The sequence below is a fragment of the Canis lupus genome, chromosome 12 (genome assembly GCF_011100685.1).
Source record: "Canis lupus familiaris isolate Mischka breed German Shepherd chromosome 12, alternate assembly UU_Cfam_GSD_1.0, whole genome shotgun sequence".
NCBI classification, from domain to species: domain Eukaryota; kingdom Metazoa; phylum Chordata; class Mammalia; order Carnivora; family Canidae; genus Canis; species Canis lupus.
Window position 1 is genome coordinate 47,854,498 of NC_049233.1, and position 19,272 is coordinate 47,873,769.

At 36.3% G+C, this 19,272-nt stretch overlaps 2 long non-coding RNA genes across 2 annotated transcripts; both read right to left on the bottom strand.

Moving 5' to 3' along the window:
- Nucleotides 1-8,235: 8,235 nt before the first annotated feature.
- On the bottom strand, nt 8,236-10,924 carry LOC119874280. The gene is made up of 3 exons (XR_005367450.1): nt 10,806-10,924; nt 9,796-9,868; nt 8,236-8,416 (listed from the first exon to the last, which is right to left on the bottom strand). It is a non-coding gene; the product is annotated as an uncharacterized LOC119874280 (long non-coding RNA).
- Nucleotides 10,925-13,399: 2,475 nt separating this feature from the next.
- On the bottom strand, nt 13,400-17,003 carry LOC119874281. Its single transcript, XR_005367451.1, has 3 exons — nt 16,880-17,003; nt 14,009-14,130; nt 13,400-13,913 (listed from the first exon to the last, which is right to left on the bottom strand). It is a non-coding gene; the product is annotated as an uncharacterized LOC119874281 (long non-coding RNA).
- Nucleotides 17,004-19,272: the final 2,269 nt, after the last annotated feature.

Here is a 19,272-nt window from a genome sequence, read left to right on the forward strand (position 1 = left end):
AAATGAGCAGTGTAAGCTACTACCAGTGACATCAGTAAGAGGAGGTGATGGAGGCAGTGAGAAGGGCCCTTCTGACCACTGGAAGAACCAGCACAAATAGGTGGAGAGAGAGAATGAGGGGCTGCTCAGGCTCAATCTTCAAGTCTTTGAGGAGAAAGCAGAGACAATCTGTTACTCCCATGAAAGAGCTGAAAATATATCTCTACTTCACAGCATATAAAAAATAAATTCCACATGGATTAGGGACTTTAATGTGAAAGACAAAACTTGAAACTTTTGAAGAAAAATATAGGATAAAATTTTTATGACTTCAAGGCAGGGAAAAATTTCTTAAACAAATTATAAAAAATGTGCAATGCTTACAAGAAAAGATTGATGTTTGACTTCACTAAAATTAAGAATTTCTGTTCTTCGAAAGACATCAAAAAAGAGAGTGGAACGATAAGCCACCAACCAGAAAGTATTTACAACAAGTATGAATAAAGATGTTATTCAAAATATTTAAAAGTATAGCATAAGCATCATCAATTAGCCTGGGTGCCAACCATAAACAGCTATTACCACAGCATCAGTATATTCCAGCTGATATCACTATATATCAAAGGATTAATATCCACACTATCTAAAGAACACCCACACACATACAACTTGGCATTACCTAGAATATTTGAATATGCACAGTATTTCCACTCCTAGTATAAACCCTGGAAAAATTCTTGCTTGTGTGTACCAGGGTACATATACAGAACTGTCCTTTAAAGTATTGATTGTACCAGAAAATTAGAAATTATTCAAAAACCCCTTGATATTAAAATGGATAAATAGCTCATGGTATTATATATTTATACAGTGGAAGCTCTACATATGAGAGTGAAAATGAATGAACTATGGCTATATGTATGAGTCTCAACAACATACCATTGAATGAAAAGGTAAGTCATAGAAGAATATATACATTCGTTCCATTTATATAAAATAGAAATCAATGAAAATCAAATAATAACCCTTTAGGGACATGTGTAAAAAACAATAAAAGAAACATAATTGGGATTATGCCTAACTCTGGGGAGAACAGCATAAGGAAGGAGTAGTAAGATCTGAGAGGGGCACACAGAGCAACCCATAAATTGAGTGGAGAGACAAGGTGTTTATTATTATTCAAATATACATATGAATATTCAAATATACATACATGTACTTTAGAATGTCTACATTTAGAACTTTCCACATTTCTTTAAGATTTATTTATTTATTTGAGGGAAGGGTGCAGCAGAGGGAGAGGGAGAGTCTTGAGCACCTCTGAGCAAGGTGTCCTGTGGAGGCCTGGATCCCATGACCAATAAGATCATGACCTATGCCAAAACCAAGGGCCAGGCAATCAACTGACAGAGTTACCCAGGCACCCCGAGGATTGTTCACATTTGAAAATAAGAAAAGCAAAACAAAAAAATAAGAGTGGTTGTAGAAATGTAGCTACATGTAGAAAATATTAGCCCATCAGTGGGTCAGCATAAAAATATGAGCAGTATATGTACTCACTGACTTCAGAGTATTAACTACCTCTGAGATGAGAGATAACAGGATAGGGATAAGTACAAAATGGATTTTGTCTGGATCTGTAAGATTTTTTCTTTAACAAATCTAGATTTATATCCAGATTAATGCTTGCTACTTTATTTTCTGCACTTTTCTTTATATTTTAATTTAAAAAAGAAGTAATTCCATTAAATAAAAGCCAAAGTGTTGGTGTTCTGGCAATTGAGTGGTTAAGTCTCAACAAACTGGAAACCTCACCTTGCTGGAATGATGTATTTAAGAGAACAGGAAGGTGTAGGGAGGTAAAGCTGAGTTCTATAGGGAGTCACATTGAAATGTAATATATATTTCATCATCCCATGCTTAGAGCCCCGAGTTTAAATGTAATTGCAGTTGATTCAATTAAAGAATTTTGTTTTACACATATTCTCTTGATCCAAACAAGTGAGCAAACATGGACATCATTTAAAAACTTTGATTTGTATGATTAATTAAAATATATCCCCATTATATGATTTTTAAAGTTTATGACTAATCATTTTTATTATAATTGTTATTATAAGACTAAAAAAGTTGTTTTATTTAAAATTCCTTTCTATATTTTAAATAAAGAAAATAATTTTTAGCTTTGTGCATTGAGTGATTTTTGTATTAAACACATTCAATTATATAACTATTTTTAAAGGCTAGGATTTCTCCATTTAAAATTAACATTCACAATTTTATGAAAAAATTTAACACATTTGTTCACAACTAACAATTATTTTTAACTTAATTCAATTTAAATTTTTGGTCTTGAATATTTCATTGCTTTTGTGAGACACTTTAAAGGTTAAATTACTCTCAATTAATGGGGTAGCTCTATTAAAATTTGAAATTGTTTTAATGCTTAGGTAAGTTTATTTTCCAATAGATGATATTTTTAATCTCTTTGTATTCAAACATGGAATAAACTAGCTTGATATAAAGCACTCAAATTGCAAATTGATTTATTATGATTGATTTATTATGATTGATTTATTTTATAATTTATAAAATTAACATTTACTGTGTATCTATTAAAATAAGCTTAAAAATCTGTAAGATAATTATTTTTGAATTATCATAAATTGAATAAAAACATGTAGACTCCTGCCTAGAAACATCCTTATAATAAAGTTTTCCCTACCTTGCAAAAATTAGGTAAAGACAAATAAAACTACTTGTACTGCTCTACTAAACTAATATGTTTGAATTTTAGTTTTGTTCTAGAATGGGAAGAAAGTTTATAATGCTTTAAAGATTCGAATAAATTCATTTGCATTTCTGTAAAATATTAGATTAATACTTTGCAGCTGTTTTATAACTGCCAATATACTAAAAGCATGCTATGCCATGAAGTATCCCCATTTTATTTTACATATGATTTTCTTTTTACATTAACAAGACGTAGACCATTTGTAATACAGTGGCATTGTTATATTTCTTTCTTTTCTATTCTTTTTTTTTTTTTTTACAAATTTTTATGATAAAAAGGCAATGATCATTGCGTTCTCAATTTTCAATTACCAGACAGGTAATTTTATTCCTGCATTCAAGCATTATGTCACTTCCAGAAGTGTTGAAAAACTGTCATGTTGTACCTGCATTTCATTCTTACCAAGTCTGGCGTTTGGAAACTCTAGAATGTACTGTAAGTAAAGCTATTATCAAGTGAGGAATCAATTCTCTATAGAAACAGATTGAGATCTGGGACAACTGAAAGAAAAAAGACCTACTAGATGGAAATTAAAATAGCCTCTCAAAAACTCAACAGTGAAACAGCTCCAAATTACATTCCCAGGCAGAAACACCACAAATGGCTCCTGGCTCACAAAGAAAATCAATCCAAGAAGATGTGTTGATTTACATAGCTGATACGGCTGAAAAATGTAGACAGGAATAACACAGCTTTCAACACACAAAAAGGCAGGTGAAGAATTAGATTTGTACTGGGAGATGCATAACAGGAGAAAGTTCTGCTGAGTGAGTGCCCCCCAAAGGGAATGTGGGTCTAGAGTGAGGGCAAGGGCAGCTCTGCCTGAGTCCTATTCTGAGAGCTGCTCCAAGGAACCTCCGCCAGAAATGATGCTTTAAGAGGGATTCAATACGTTTCGTTAATGGGCACCCAGAGGTGATCATAAACTTGCAAAGTAAGTCTGTCACTTAGTGCTGTCTTATCACCATCTCTGCACTAGGTGTTATGCAATTTCCCATTCCTCTAGCAGATTGAAAAAGCACACTTTGATGTACCTTTTATTAATTTCACTAGATTTAAAATTGTCTGAACTGCGGGTGCCCGCTATAATGTATCAGCCTGTTCATTACAGTTCTTGTCTATTCATCGTTTCCAGAGAATGAATGAAATAGCCTAGAAATTGAAACATGTACAATTGTTAAATTACTCACAAGGATAGGGACATATATGCCGCATACTTGTGATTCCAGGGAAAGGTGATGCTGAATAGATTCACTGCTTTTTTTGAAGGCACACATCAATCCCTACATTTTCAGCAATCCCAAAGAGCATATGATGGCATTCATAACACCCTTTCACCACTTTTTTTCGTTTCCTCTTTCTGTCTCTGCTTGATAAAAGTGAAAGGGTGAGATGTGGTGGTAATCAGAGTTGATGAAGACTGCCATTTCCAACACGGCATCTCCCTCTCCCTGTCACATATACTGTAGTCAGCTGACCAAAAGTCACCTCCCCTAACTGCCTCATAAAACCTAGGGATGAGGGGAAGAAGTATCCCACACTTTAGAAATGAAGCTAAACCCCACATCCATAGACCACATCCTCATGGAATGACAAAGATAACTCTGTATTTCTGACTTGGGTTCAAATCCCAGCCCTAGTACCAGATGCATGGCCTTGGATAAATTACTCAATTTTCCTAAACCTGGCTTATCCTCCTCCCCAGAAGGCTAAATAACCAACATCCACTGAGGTTTTTCAGCCTCAGCATTACTGACATTTGGGGACAGCTGATTCTTTGTTGTGGGGGCTCTGCGGCACATCATAGGGTGTTTAGCACCATCCATGGCTTCTACTCACTTGCCGCCTCCCACCACCACCGGCCCCACTGAGACAATGAAAATATATGTATTGCCAAGTGTCCCCTGAGGGGTTGGGGAGAGAGCAACATCACTTTTGGTGGAGAACCACTGTTCTGTTTGGTATTTTGATGAGTGCCAGGCACTTTCCTAAAAGCTCTTCCGGGGTTTATTTATCTATTCATCCCAACAGAGAGGTAGAAACTCTATTATCTGCATTTCGCAGGTGCAGAAACTGAAGCACAGAGAAATTAAGTACCTTTCTGAAAGTTATACAGATTTAAGGGCTGTGCCTGGATAGCAAGCAGATGTTTTGCTCCAAGTGTATACTCTTCACCTCTACTTTCTATTACCTGGGATGATCACAGCTCCAGGCTCATTGAGCTGTTGGGGACATTCAGTGACTTGAAGACTATACAGGCTATTGCTGTTGGTGTTGCTGTTGTCACCATCAAGGGCACAGATCATCCATTCTGTAAGGCAAGGCTTTCTCCCATGGATTCGGAGCCAGCTACTGCCCCACCACACCCCCAGCCTGTGCCTCAGGAGATGGAAGAAGGGAGCAACGCTATTAGACTTCCCTCTCCAACTGCTAATTCCCACTTTGGGTCAGTCCCACCACCCCATCTTGTCATTGTTTGATGCAAAGATTCAGAGAAGTCAAAAGAAATTTCACATTCACAAACAGTAAGGGACTTGATATAGAGCCAGTGGTTCTCCAATTTGGCTCCACATGGTAATTACCTAGGAAGTTTGACAATAGCAACTGGTGCTCAGAACCTCATCCAGAGATTCGGTTTAATTGGACTGGGGTGAGGCCTGGGTTTTAGGATTTTTCAAAGCCCCCCAGGTGGTTCTAATGTGCAGCCAAGGTTTGAAACCACTGACCTAAGACATCTTTTTCAGTAATAACCTTTAGTTCATTGTTTACTAATTAAGTATTATAGTTTACTGATTAAATTGGGGTGTTATTTTATGTCACCACAAAGTAACTAACCTAAAATTTACTTGATTAAAAATAATCACTGGCAGTTGCAAGTGTGCAGAAAGTAATGAATGCAGAAGAGAAGAATTATAGTTTAGATTTGCTGTTTTCATGAATGCCACCTGGAGCATGATCCAATTCTAGATGAATAGCCCCTGTTCTCTGGACACAAAGGCAGCAACAGTGGACTAAGGGATTTTACCAAGCTAAAAACAAATTAAAATAAAGTCTTTAATGTCTAAAAATAAGGGATTGGCCAAATAAGTAAAGGTCATATTATGAAATACCATGTTTCCCTCATAGTGATTGTTCAAGGTGAAATAAATATACTGATGTGGGAAAATGCTCACAATATGTTATCCAGTGGAAAAACTGGGTTAAAAAAACAGTATATACACAAACATCTGTATTCTTTCTAAGATAAAAATAGATATCTATAGAAAAGTATCTAGAAGAATGTATCCCTAAACATTGAGTAATTGCTAAATGGTGAGATTAAAAACCTTTTTTTCCTTTTAGTGTCTCTTGAGGTCTCATAAGCTTTCTACAATACTTATGTATGACTTGTGTAATGAAAAATATAGTTAAAAATAAAAATCCAACTCTCTGTCTCTTGAGGTCTCATAAGCTTTCTACAATACTTATGTATGACTTGTGTAATGAAAAATATAGTTAAAAATAAAAATCCAACTCTCTGTTCTAATTTTACGTTCATGAAAGCATCTTTTTTGGTCTATAATCTGGCAGATACAGTCCATCCTACCCCAGACAGAAAAGGCTATCCTGGATGGCTTCAGGACTCTAGTCTTAGTCCAACTAAAACTACTGTAGTTTCATTTTTTAAAAAGATTTTTTTTTATTTATTCATGAGAGACACACAGAGAGAGGCAGAGACAGGCAGAGGGAGAAGCCGGCTCCCTGTGGGGAACCTGGTGTGGGACTCAATCCCAGGACCCCCGGATCATGACCTGAGCTAAAGGCAAAACTCAATCACTGAGCCACCCAGGTGCCCACCCACTACTATAGTTTATTAAAGTGAATTTCTGCTGTAGCCAACATCAGTCCTGCACAAGGCAGGGAACCAGGATATAATCCTCATCCTGAACAATGGGACCTATCTGGGATGCTGCCCTTAGACAGCCAGGTGGCCTTATCCTGTCTCCTCACACACAGGATCCTGCACATGTGGCTTTGTGTGTGCTTTCATTGAGAGACCTCACCTTAGCAGCTGTGCTCCTGGTTGGACCATTTGAAGATTTCAGGCCACTTTAGCATGAGGCTGATTTTGAGCTAGAGTTGGGCTTTGCCTTTCCTGTTAAAGGTAATAGGAAAAACAGCTAAAGACCTATGTTGCTGGAAGCATATAGAAACAATGAAAATACAGAAAGTAAGCTTTTGCTTTAACAGTCTTTTCTTTTAAAGCAAGTGTCTAATAAAACCATATCACCGACAAAGAGCTTTGCATGCAATAAATATTTGATGAATGAATAAATGAATGAATGAACAAATAAACATAATCAAAAGCCATCCATGTAGAATAAAAATGAACCTAGTGTGGGGCAGGCCCCTCAGTGAGCCAGGCTTATCTGTTTTTGCACTTTTAGTTTCAGACTTTTTCACAGATGAGTGACACACAGCTCCTATGGTTAGAAGCAATTCACAGACTCTTTATACCGGAGTTCATATGATAAGCCATGTGAAAATACTTTCTGAATGAAAAGAAAAAGTGGAGAAAAACCCTTCCTCTAACATACCTGCCTTTGTGGGATTTTTACGTCCTTTTCAGAAACCCTTTTTGTTGTCTGATAGACTAACATGCATTCTGGCACTCTCTGCCAGAGTGTAATCTGTAATATTGGCTTGGTCACCACATTCAGGAATTAGAAATATCTTCAGGAAACCATTTACTTCATCTTTCCAACCACTGGCCTCCCTGGCCCCTTCTCTGTGAAAGAAAACACCTAACTCCTATACTCATGATGTCTTATTGAATCTCAAAGACCTCTAAGGAAGGAGATACTATTATTTTTCTTAGTAACCTTTTCCAAAGTCTTATTTATCAAAGTGAAATTAAGAGGGATTGTTAATTTGATCCCAGATATTGGGGTTTATAATTATCATAATACATTATCATCCTATTGAAAAAACTAAAAATAATTTCCTTAATATAGTCTTTCTAATCTGAGTCAAATTTAAAATTAATCATCTATAATTACCAAACCTAATTTAATTAAAACTAGCTGTTCACCATCTGGTCTTATTTGTATAAATTTAAGAATCTACCATTTCATAAGAAATTCCTCTATTTAACCAATTATGTTAAGCATAATTATTATGTAATTAATCTCAGTTCAAATTACATTTGTTGTCACTTGACAGAGAAGTAATTTATGTGATCAAAAAAAAAAAAAAAAAAGAAGCAGTTGACCAACTAATTACTCTGCCAAACTCGGGTCTTTTATCTCAATGTCTCACCATTTTTTTTAAAAAAAAGGTATTTTGTAGGAAAACATTCTTTTTGAAATATGAGACTAGCTATTGTCAGCGCAAAGTAAACATAAGAAATAGTGTTTGGAATGACTCATCGTTACGTTTTGTAGTCTCAAGACCTTTATCTGGATAAATTGGTAAGCAAGGGAATAAATTAGTGGTGGGAGCAGAACACAAATTATAAAACTAAATGCATTAAGCCAAGAAAATTCATAAGGAAATAGGAACCAGGTAAGAATATATGTCCTTCCAAAAGCAAGCTTCCTGTAGTATTCTTGATTGCCAGCCACTTTCAGATGCCTGTTTCCCTCTTTGTGATTGATAAACCTGCTAATAGAAGAGATGAATAGTTACTGATTATGAAAAAGATACCTTTATAAATAATGCTTATTCCTATGCATTTCCTTTTGAAGACGTCTGAAAAATCAATGATGCTATCCTAAAGAGTCTAAAGAGTACATATTGTTCACCTAAAATCTTATCATATGGGAAGGAGCTTGATCATTGAAGGAGTGGGTGAATTTCTGAATAAAAAGAAACCATTTGAAATACAAGCCTTGCTTGAATAAAGGCTGGGTAGAGAAGTCAGAGAATAAGGCAGAAAAAAATAAAACTAAGGTACTTAGGATTCCTACTCTAGCTGCAACTGTACAGTAAATCCATGGGGCCAAAAAGAGGAGAGAAGTGAGAAACTGACATGTGTCTGAACCTCAGAAACACTTTTTAGGACGAAGGATACATAGCTTTCTACAAATTCAGTATGAGTCAAGTGCGTAGGGTGTCTCTATGTGTTGCCCATAGCACTGATTTTGTGCTATAAGTTGCGACAAGTGCATGGTACATTCAAAAGTTAAGCTTCCATAGTAGAAGGGGACATATGATAAGAGGGGCTATAAAAAAAATGTTACCAACTTGATTAAGAGAAGAAATATGGTGGAGAAATTTTGTAACTTCAACACTGCTTTTAAGTCTTAAAATTATGAGCTATGTTTTAGAGACTAGTTTTATACCAATTTTAATCTCCTGAACTTGATAACTGTACCACGGTTATGTAAAAAAAGTCTTGTGCTTAGAAAATCTATACTATTTAGGGGGCAAAAAGGGTACAATTTTTAAAATTAACTCCCAAGTGGTTCAAGATAAACATATATAAAGCGAATGTGCCGAAATGTGTAAGCCACGAATGAATCTGAGTAAAGAACATATGAAAGTTATTTGCATGGTTCTTATAATTGTTCTGTAATTGAAAATTATTTCTTAAAAATTTCAACAACTAAAAATGACAACCTCAAAAAAGTATTCTGCATCTAAAAAACTAAAAAGTCAGGATTGGTGTGGTGGGCTAAATCATGTAAGGTCTATAGATTCTGTGGTTGGGACAGTTGTTCCTCCCTCTTCCTCCCACCTAACCCACATCCCAGCCTCGCTCCACAGAGTGTGGAAGGCTTCTTAACATTTCTGATAAAACAACTCTAATGATGAAGGTATATGCTATGAGAAAATTTGATACAAAGAACACAACAGCTGATGCTCTGTCCCTGATGGGAGCAGAAAACATTCAATTTTTTTTCTCTGAACACACATCTCAGCGGTAAAACATAGACCCCCACTTTTCCACCGGCTACCGTGAAAACCAGATGGCATCTCTCGGATAGAATACTCATGACTACAAAGGTGGCATATGGGTCAGTGCCAAGATGATCACTTACACGGCATCTGCAGATGGTGGTCCACCACATCCTGAGGCAGGAATAATGAGAACAACATCCACTTCATCATCATCTGAATATCCAAACAAACACCAGGGGAAAGTTAATGAAAACAGCACTGGGGCATGTCCCGAGGGGGATGAGGGGGGTCGCTGGCTCACCTGAGATGAAATGAGATCTGCAGCAAAACATATGCAAAATATTGAGTTTGGCTTTTAATTGAGAATCAAGGATGATGGATCTAAAAAGAGTGTTATAAACTATAAAGCACTATACAAAAGGAAGAAATTACTTCTGTTCATGAAGCTTAATAATGAAAACAAATATGTCCTCAAATATTGCAGAAGTGAGTAGAACTTCTCCAAAAATAGTAATAGAAGGCTTTTGTCAAGACAGATAGGATTCATTTAATGTAATCTCAGAAGCTGAAATAGCAGTTTCCATAAATATAAAAGTAATGCAAAATGATAAAAAGAAAATGTTATTAAACTAAGCTTGATCATTATAGCTGATTATCTTTAGTTCTGAGCCACAACATGATAAACTAACTAGGTGACTACCGGGACTATAATAAATGATGCAATTATATATCCTCCAACTTGCCTGAAATTGCACACCTAAATACATCTTGATTTCCAGTGCTGTTTATTCGTAACTTCTTATTATCCACAAGCAATTAACTTAATTGGGGAGAAAGAATAAAGGGATTATTGGATGGGTAGATGGATGGGTAGAAGGATAAATGGCTAGACGAAGGTATGGATAAAAGGATGGATGAGCTGAAGGATAAGTGGGTGCTACAATGGATGAATGGAAGGATAGAAGATGGACAGATGAAAGGATGAAAAGATGGATGGACAGTATGATAAGTGCTGTGAAGAAAGGGCATATTGCAATTGAATAAAGGCACAGGTTTGTGAGAAATCTGGTTGAGACATTCGATTCACCATTAATTAAAAGTTGTATTTAACTAAGACAGTCTTTGGCTGAATGGAACTGAACTTACGTACCAGCTGAAAGGCTAAACCACTTCTGTTTCTCAGGGAGTTATGTACTACTGTGGTGTCTTCCACAGCTTCATGATGGTTTAAGGATATATTATATTCATAATCATGAAGCTCTCTTAAGCTTTTGTCCTATGGAAACAAATACATTACTATCAGCTAAGTCAAGTCAATATGATTATTCCTTGTAATATCCCAAAAGGATATTCAAATTATTAAATGCATATATTGCTTTTAATGTCTGGCCCTCCTTTTCCCATTGAGACTGAATCTGTGGCTGTTGTTTTTTCCAGCTCTTCCCACCTCACCTTGACAGGATCTCCTCCTTCTTCTTTAAAGATTTTATTTATTTATTTGAGAGAAAGTGCATGAGCAGCGGGGAGGAGCAGAGGGAGAGGGAGAAACAGACACCTCACCGAGCAAGAAGCCTGATGCAGGAATTGACCCTGGGATCATGACCTGAGCCTGAGCCAAAGACAGAGGCTTAACCAACTGAGCCACCCAGGCATCCGGCAGGACCTCCTTCTTAAGGTACTTGCTACATAAAATGTTCTGAGAGTCCTCTGTTTTCTCCCTGGGTTTTAAGAATTTCTAGCTGTTTTTCTTTTTTGTTTATATGGTTTTAGGTATAGTTAACATTTGTATCAGTTAACTTAAAATTTATTCTTTGAAGTTTAATTTCTTTCCAATGTCAGCCCCCCCTCCACCAACCCCTACCCCACACACTACTTTCTATTCCGAGACTCAGCCTACAGATTTCCACTACTTAAATCTGCCTTTTACTGGCATGATGAAAAGAGCACAGGATTAAGGGTCTGGAGATTTGAGTTAAATGCATTAGTAAAGATTTACTTCTTATAACTTACCTGTCAGATGTAGATAACATCAGTTATTTCATAGAGCTATTGTGATAAATAAGATTAAGTATTTTCAAATTCTATGAAAAGAATTATGCTAATTTAAGGCATTGGCATTTAAAATGTAATTATTATCTGCTTGTATTCCTTTCCCCTGCCTTTGCCCATTTTGTTGGAGGCAATTGAGCAAACTTCAAAAGGGTAACACAGTGCCTAACATATCATAGACTCTCAATAAGTATGAACTTCCCTTCTCCTTCATTAATAAACATTTAAAGTGTCAACTTTATAATAAACAGAGATTAATGGAGTTGGTTGTACTAATTCCCTTAAGCTATCCCCTGGCTGCAATTTTTTTTCCTCCTGGCAGGTGGGTCTAGTGTTTGATGATTGCCAAACAGGATACTTGCTAGCATAGAGAGCACTTTAGTGTAAATATCATGAAAGTGTCTCTTCCTTATAGCTTAGCTTTGTGCCAGAGTGTTTCACTGGATTCCAGCTCCCTTTGTCTAGTCCACAAACTGCACAACCAGAGGCATCCCTGTTACTACCTTGGGGCTGAGAGATTAGAAGCTTCTACCATTTAACTATCACTAAAACATTATTCAAACTGAAAATATTGGCTTAGCTATTTCTAATCATACAGATTTTTCACAGACTTTTCTCTACATCTGTTGACTTAAAACCATGAAATATATATATTTAACAAGCTTGTTTGTCCCACCATAGAACTATGTCTTTTAAAATATTTCTTTTATCATTTTATGTTGTTATGGACATCAAAATGGTGCCTATCTTAGCTGAGAGATTAACAAGTGTGCTTTTCACTTTAGTGTTCTTTCAAAAAGCAAAAATATCTCCTCTATTAAAATAACAGAAGAATTTGTGGTGAAGCAATATTACATGAAGATCTTTAATTTACAAACTTCTCAAACTAATGTGTCTGTTTGGCCTGTGCTAGGGAAAGGGGTTTCCTATCCTGGAAATTTGGGGGAGGAAGCAAACATCCTAAACCCTTTATTTCCTCTGGCCCCTCCCCTACATGATCTGGAGTTTCTTGGATATAAGAGAGACATTCCCTAATGGCTATATCTCCTATGGAAGAAGAAGGGTCCCATAGGAGCCCTAGGAGTGGCTGCGATTTTGCTATGATGCTACTTTTCTCAAGAATTTATTTTCAAAGACTCACCACAACCCAGGCAAAAGTATAGGTTGAATAGAGAAGAGATAAGGATTCTTAGTATGACATGTGCTGGGTGAAGGCAGGTAGGTATACGGATATTCCACGTAGCCATATTTCCTTCTGATCATGCCCTGGGGACATGAAGAGGACACAGCCACTACCAGAAATTCCACAGTTCTTTCTCCTACGTTCCAAAGAGCAGCAAAAGCATAAATGATCTCCAACTTGTAGTTTATGCTATATGGAGACACTAGAAAATGGCTAGGGTCCTGGACCAAACTGCAAAAGCCTGACATTTTAGTTACTTTTGGGTAGTCTTTACAGGGTGTGCTAGAGACAACCACCATTTATAGCATTGTTCTGTGGAAAAATATGCCAGACATTTCAAAAACTAATTTGCAAGTAGATTTTAGAACATAGCACTAGAGCAAATTGAGATTTACTTTTTAAAATAATCCACATTCAGGATGGAATTAAATAAACACTTGAGTACAATTATAAACTTATTTGCTATTTCTTACACATCGTATCTGTCAAACTTGTTTAAGACTTACGTTTAATTAAAAATGCAAACTTCTGGTTCTCAGCACCTCCCCTCTAGTTATTACTGGATATTTGCATAGATAATTTAGGATATTTTTAGCTCACAGTGCCCTTTGACAGATCTGAAGTTTTTACAATAAGCAGGTGAACTGGTGACTACTGTTAATCTTGTTTTTTAAGTGAGGATACTGAGGCTTGGCAAGCTTGGCTTGCTCAAAGTTTTATAAGCACTGAGTGAATAGAACTGGAACCCAGCCCCAGGTCTAATGGCAAATCCCATGCAGGCTCTTTCTACAACATCTCACTGTATTGCACAAATCTTCTGATGATGAGAGAGTGAGAACAATCAAATGATGCTGTTTGTGTAAAAGAAAGTCCTTGATCACTTTTTCCAACCCGAAAACTGTTAGCAGGTTGCTTCATTAACTAGCTGGAAGCCTTCCCCTTTTCTTATAATCAATGATTGGCTTGCTCTTGTACCACATCCTTAGCAATCAGCAGCTTGCCTTTGATGCAGAGCTTGGGCATTTTCTGAAAGCAGAAGTATATTTTCAATAATGAACTCCTCAAAACAGCATTTAAACCAAAAACTTAGGATTTTTAAACAGAGGCTTAAAGCCACTTACTTCTCTTTGAGCAATATCCACATCCTTCTCTGGTTACCACTACGCAAAGAAAATGGAAGCCTTTGCCTCTAGCAAATGACTCAGAGGTCACCCACAGACAGATCCCAGTGTGGAAAAACCAGCTGAAACAAGACAGACTAAAGTAAATGGATCAGTAGGTACAATGAGTCTCATTAGTATGATTTTGTTTTGGTCCTGAACCTAGTGCTTATGAATAATCAACCTATCTTATTCTTAAAAATACTCAAGAAAGGAGGCTCTATAAACAATTGTAATATCCTATTTCATTATTTAATAGATGCTATCATCAACAAATTCTTCTTTACTACATTTATTTCTCTACAAATAAAGCTGTATTACTCATTCTTTTTATGTGAGAATCCTTCTTTTAAGAAAAGACTTTATATTCCTTTGTCATGTAAGAACCTTTTATTCTCTATCTCCACAGACCTTTGTCTAGCATAGAGTAGGCACTCAATAATTGTTGATTGAATGAATGTTAATAGTATTTATTAATACAGTATAATATAGATAAATTAATTATAATTATAATATGGATATATAAATATAAATATAATGTGGATAATATTATAAATGTTAATTTATCCATATTATACTATGAGTACATCCTATCAGAGATATCAGAGTCAAATGAACAATAAGAAAGTTATTGTTACAGAAGCTTCTATGGAGTGGTGACAATGACAGCCAATGAATGTGAGAGACATTGCAAAGGCAGAATGACTTGACAATTGAATCTAGGAAGCAAAGAGGGAGAAATCTAAGATATCAATCTTTTTGAGCCTGGATGACTGGGAAGACAGTGATACTGATAGTAGAGTTAGGGAACATAAGAAGCCGGTTTTGTAATGGGAAGATAATTATATCTCAAACCCCTTATGCTCAAGGTACCAGTGGGAAATCCAGGCAGAGTCTAGCAGGCTGATGTGACAACTTGGGAAAGAACTCAGAGTAAGGCCAGGATGCAGGCCTGTCTTCACTGAGGTGTCTGACATCCTGAAATCATGTGGGATACCATGTGAAAGAGTGTGGTGAGAAATGGTGATGCTGAGGGAGCAAAAGGAGAATGGGGAACCAAAGAAGGAGCACGCTGGCAGGCAGGAGGAGAAACAGCAGAGTGAAGGACCACAGAAACCAGGGGAGACACACTGGTTGGTGCTAGTCAGCAGTGGCCAAGATGGATATGAGTAAGAAAAAGTGACTGGGAAAGAGGCCCCAGTAGCCTTCTACAGAGCTGTCTCTAGAGATAATGGAAGCCAAGGCAGAAAACATGGAATCCAGGGTGAGGAAGTATAAAGGGAACATAGAGACTCTGCTCTCAAAGAATTCAGATTCTGGGAAGATCAAGGCTTTCAAAAGTATTATCCCAGGAACTTCAGTCAGATTCATCATTCTAAAGGTTTGCTTCTTTAGTTCTGCGGTAACTATTACTACTTCCTCTTTTTAATTTTTTAAAAGTCTTCTCTTAAAACTTCTCTAAATTTCCCTCTTTTCCATTCTGTTTCCAGACAATGGCTATGCTTCCCATTCCTTCCCCATAGTATTCTGAAGTTACTTTCTTCCTCCCCTGCTTCACAGTCAAGACATTCTTCTGTCCCCATTATTCCCCCTCTTAAATATTGTACCCCCAATCCATGATTTTCTCCTGCTCCAGACTACTTCCTATGAAAATCTGCCCACCTCTTCAGGGACAGATTCCACTCACAACTACACTCCAACCTCCATCTGGGTTTAGTTTGCATATTAAAATCCAATTCTCAATATTAGTAATTTAGCCTAGAAGCTCAAGAAAATGGAAAACTTCATTTTTGACCTTTGTAATAATTGTATGTCCTTTCTAGACCTTACAGAACCACCATACTACTTTCTGGAATACAGCTTAGGCAAACACAACCTCACAAATGCATCAGTGACATCCATATTTTCTGAATCATCTGACTTTATTTCTGTAAGAATTGTTTATAGAAAAAAAGGCTACATGGTAGGATCATCCAGTTTTTAGTGTAATTTTTATCTATTCTTTAGCAAAGAAAATAGACTAGTAGAATTACTATTTGAGTAAACAGTAATTTACAGGCAGTATTGAACTTTGTAGGATAGAATTTTTCCTTCTTTAAAGACAAAGGCATAAACTATATATCACAGGACTAGAAAGTTTGGGGTCAAATTTCTATAATTATAGGAGTTAGTACTTTAACTTTCTCTTCTCTAAAAAAAATAATATTTGAATTTTGTTTTTAAATAATAGCTTCATTTGCTATTTTCTCTTTTCTAAGTACTCATGATTTTTCTTCAGTTTTCAATAGATTTTAGGCCAAGGGATGGGTAAGGATGGTTAGACATAAACAACCTTGAGATAATAAAAGGACACTGTAGATAGTGAGTACAGTATATTAAGAAACATAAAGAATGGTTAGATTGTATCTGTATTATGTAAATTCGGATGTATTCTGTAAATTTTGTCTCTGGGGACAATTTCACAAAAGCACCCTCTTCGTACTTTAGATTAACACTTAACAATTGTAAGTTGATTTTTTTCCCCTTGTAAATGTCTCAAAAATCTTCCTTACTTTCACATCCCTGGAGATAGAAAACTGTTTCATTAAAAAATCAGCTGCAAAATTTATTCCAGGCTAATTATGGCTGCAAGACTTTCTGAAGACTACCTTGCAAGATAACCCTTGCAGCCAGGGTTATCAACGGTTCATAGTTTACTTTTAGCATAAGCTAATGAATTTGAAATAAACCTGGCCCAAAGATGTTAGGAGACAAAGCTCCATTATTACCCAGCTCTAAGCTATCATTTATTCACTGAGAAAAAAAATTTCAAGAAGAGGCTTGCCAACAAACCAGATGTCACCATCAGTAGACAATTATGTTCCACAGTTTGGCACCTGGGGCCCACAGTCATCATCCAAGGAAGAGGAGAAATAAAAAGTAGAACATTCTGGTGAACTACAGAATAAAAGATTCCAAAATGGCTCAAAGGAAAAATGGAGACTGAACGATTGCTCCCTTCCTTCTCAACGGAGATCTTGGGACCCAAACCTGCTCATAATCTACTTGTTGAGGATGTCATAATTGTGACAGATATCCCTGAGTCTTTAAAAGCACTTAGATACAGAGGCTGTCACTGAAGCTAGTATATCAGCATTTTGTACACCAGAAAATTTGCCATCTCATCTAGAAGACATCTTTCTGTGGGGTAGACTATCAATAGAATCTAAGAGGTTTCCTTCTCTGATAAATTCTTTAAAAATGAAGAGGGAAGCATCTTGATTTGGAACTGGTTTCAGTGAAGCACTGACCAAAAAATATGGATGGCATTGCATAAAATACCTTTTTAAAAGCTTGTCTCAGGGCACCCGGGTGGCTCAGTAGTTGAGCATCTGCCTTTAGCCTGGGTTGTGATCCAGAGGTTCTGGGATTGAGTCCCACATCAGGCTCCCCTCAGGGATCCTGCTTCTCCCTCTGCCTATGTCTCTGCCTCTCTCATGAATAAATAAATAATCTTTAAAAAAAAAAAAGCCTGTCTCATCCCATAATTAATATCTGATTAAGAAGCCAGAGATTTACACTGAGAATTTCATCAAGGCCTCTCATAGGTTCAACTGAGAAGAAAATGAGCTTTCTCGCTTGATTGTGTTTTCCAATGTAGAAGAGACACTTTATGATCCTCTAATGGCTCCAGATAAATGCCTAGATGACCTAATCTATCTTTTTTTACTTTTCTGTAATCTAAGAAGTAAATGAATAAATGAAAGTTGAAAGAATTCATTTTCTTTAAATTTTCATAAACACTACTTGATATATGTTTATATTTTTATCAGTTTATCCTTACATGGAAATTGACTAGCTGCTCATATTCAGAAAAAAAGGAAGGGTTGACATTAGATTAATTGGTCACGTCTGTGAGCAAACAGAACAAACATAATCCTAGTCAAGGGGAAACTACCTTTTCTACTTTTCCCAGCCTCTGTAAGTCACCAAATTCTGAAGAGCATAAAATAAAGTATAATTTAATTTAAAGATTATGCTTATCATGCCCATCACATTCCATAATCAAAAACAGATTTGTATAAAATCAAGGAAATATTTGTGTTAGTTTTGAATAGTTCTTAGTGTTTCATGTAGATAAAGTTAACTGGATCACTTAAATTAGTCAATGAATCCACAGATCATTCTTTTCCACAAACAGACGTTACCATATTTCTTAAAATATTCTACATTTTGGGTAAGGGGCAAGATTTTTCTCTCTATATGATGTATATAATGCCAAGTGTCTAGTTAATTAATATAATCATTTTATATAAATACATATTATATAATTAACCCAAATAATATAATTAATTATACATTAATATAAGTCTAAAAGTTGTGTTTTCAGACTGTATCTTTCAGGCTTCCAATGACCATGTGTGTTATTTCATGATAAGGTAATATATTAGTTTTCTGCTGGAAATGACATGCTTTTAATGCAGCAGTTTTCATGTTTCTATTTGTGAATCATTTTATCAAAGGTTAAAAACAAAACAATGGGCCACATATCTCACTACTACTGTCACCTCCTACTTTGCCATCAGCCCCCTCCCACTGAAATAATTCATGAGCATTACTCGACAGAACATTGCTGGGTGTCTAAATGATACACATGAATTATATCATAAATAATTTTCTAGTTTGCCTCTAATGTGATAAACATTATGATTCTCTGATGGTTATAAACATTAATGCTATAAGCCTGTGTGGCACTCTTGACGGATGAGAAATTCTTTTCTCAGTGACTGGAAACAAGCAGAGACTCGGAAGTCTCCAGTCCTATTGCAGGATTTGCACCATCAGATGCAGAGCCTCACTGTGCATCTGAGTTCCTTCAATTTACATAGAGAATTATTATTCCTTCCCCTAATTCGCAGCACAGAAATAATGAACTCCATTCTCAGGACCATGGAGAGTGATGGCCCTTCCTCAGACATGTGTAAATTGAAAAAGCATTAGCAGCAAGCCACAAAGCAGTCTTATGCCACTGAAACCTCACACACACCCTTTATGCTCCCTCTGACACCTGTCTATCCTATTCTAAAGTGGCAGAGAAAATGCCTGGAGATAATGGCCACACTCACCACCAGCTCCAGCTGAACTACTCTTAGAATGGATGGAAAAATAAAGACAGAATGGTTTCTCTCCTCCCCAGCTCTAGCGGGAACACTGTAGCACTCTCTCAAGGTCGAGAGTAGAGAGTA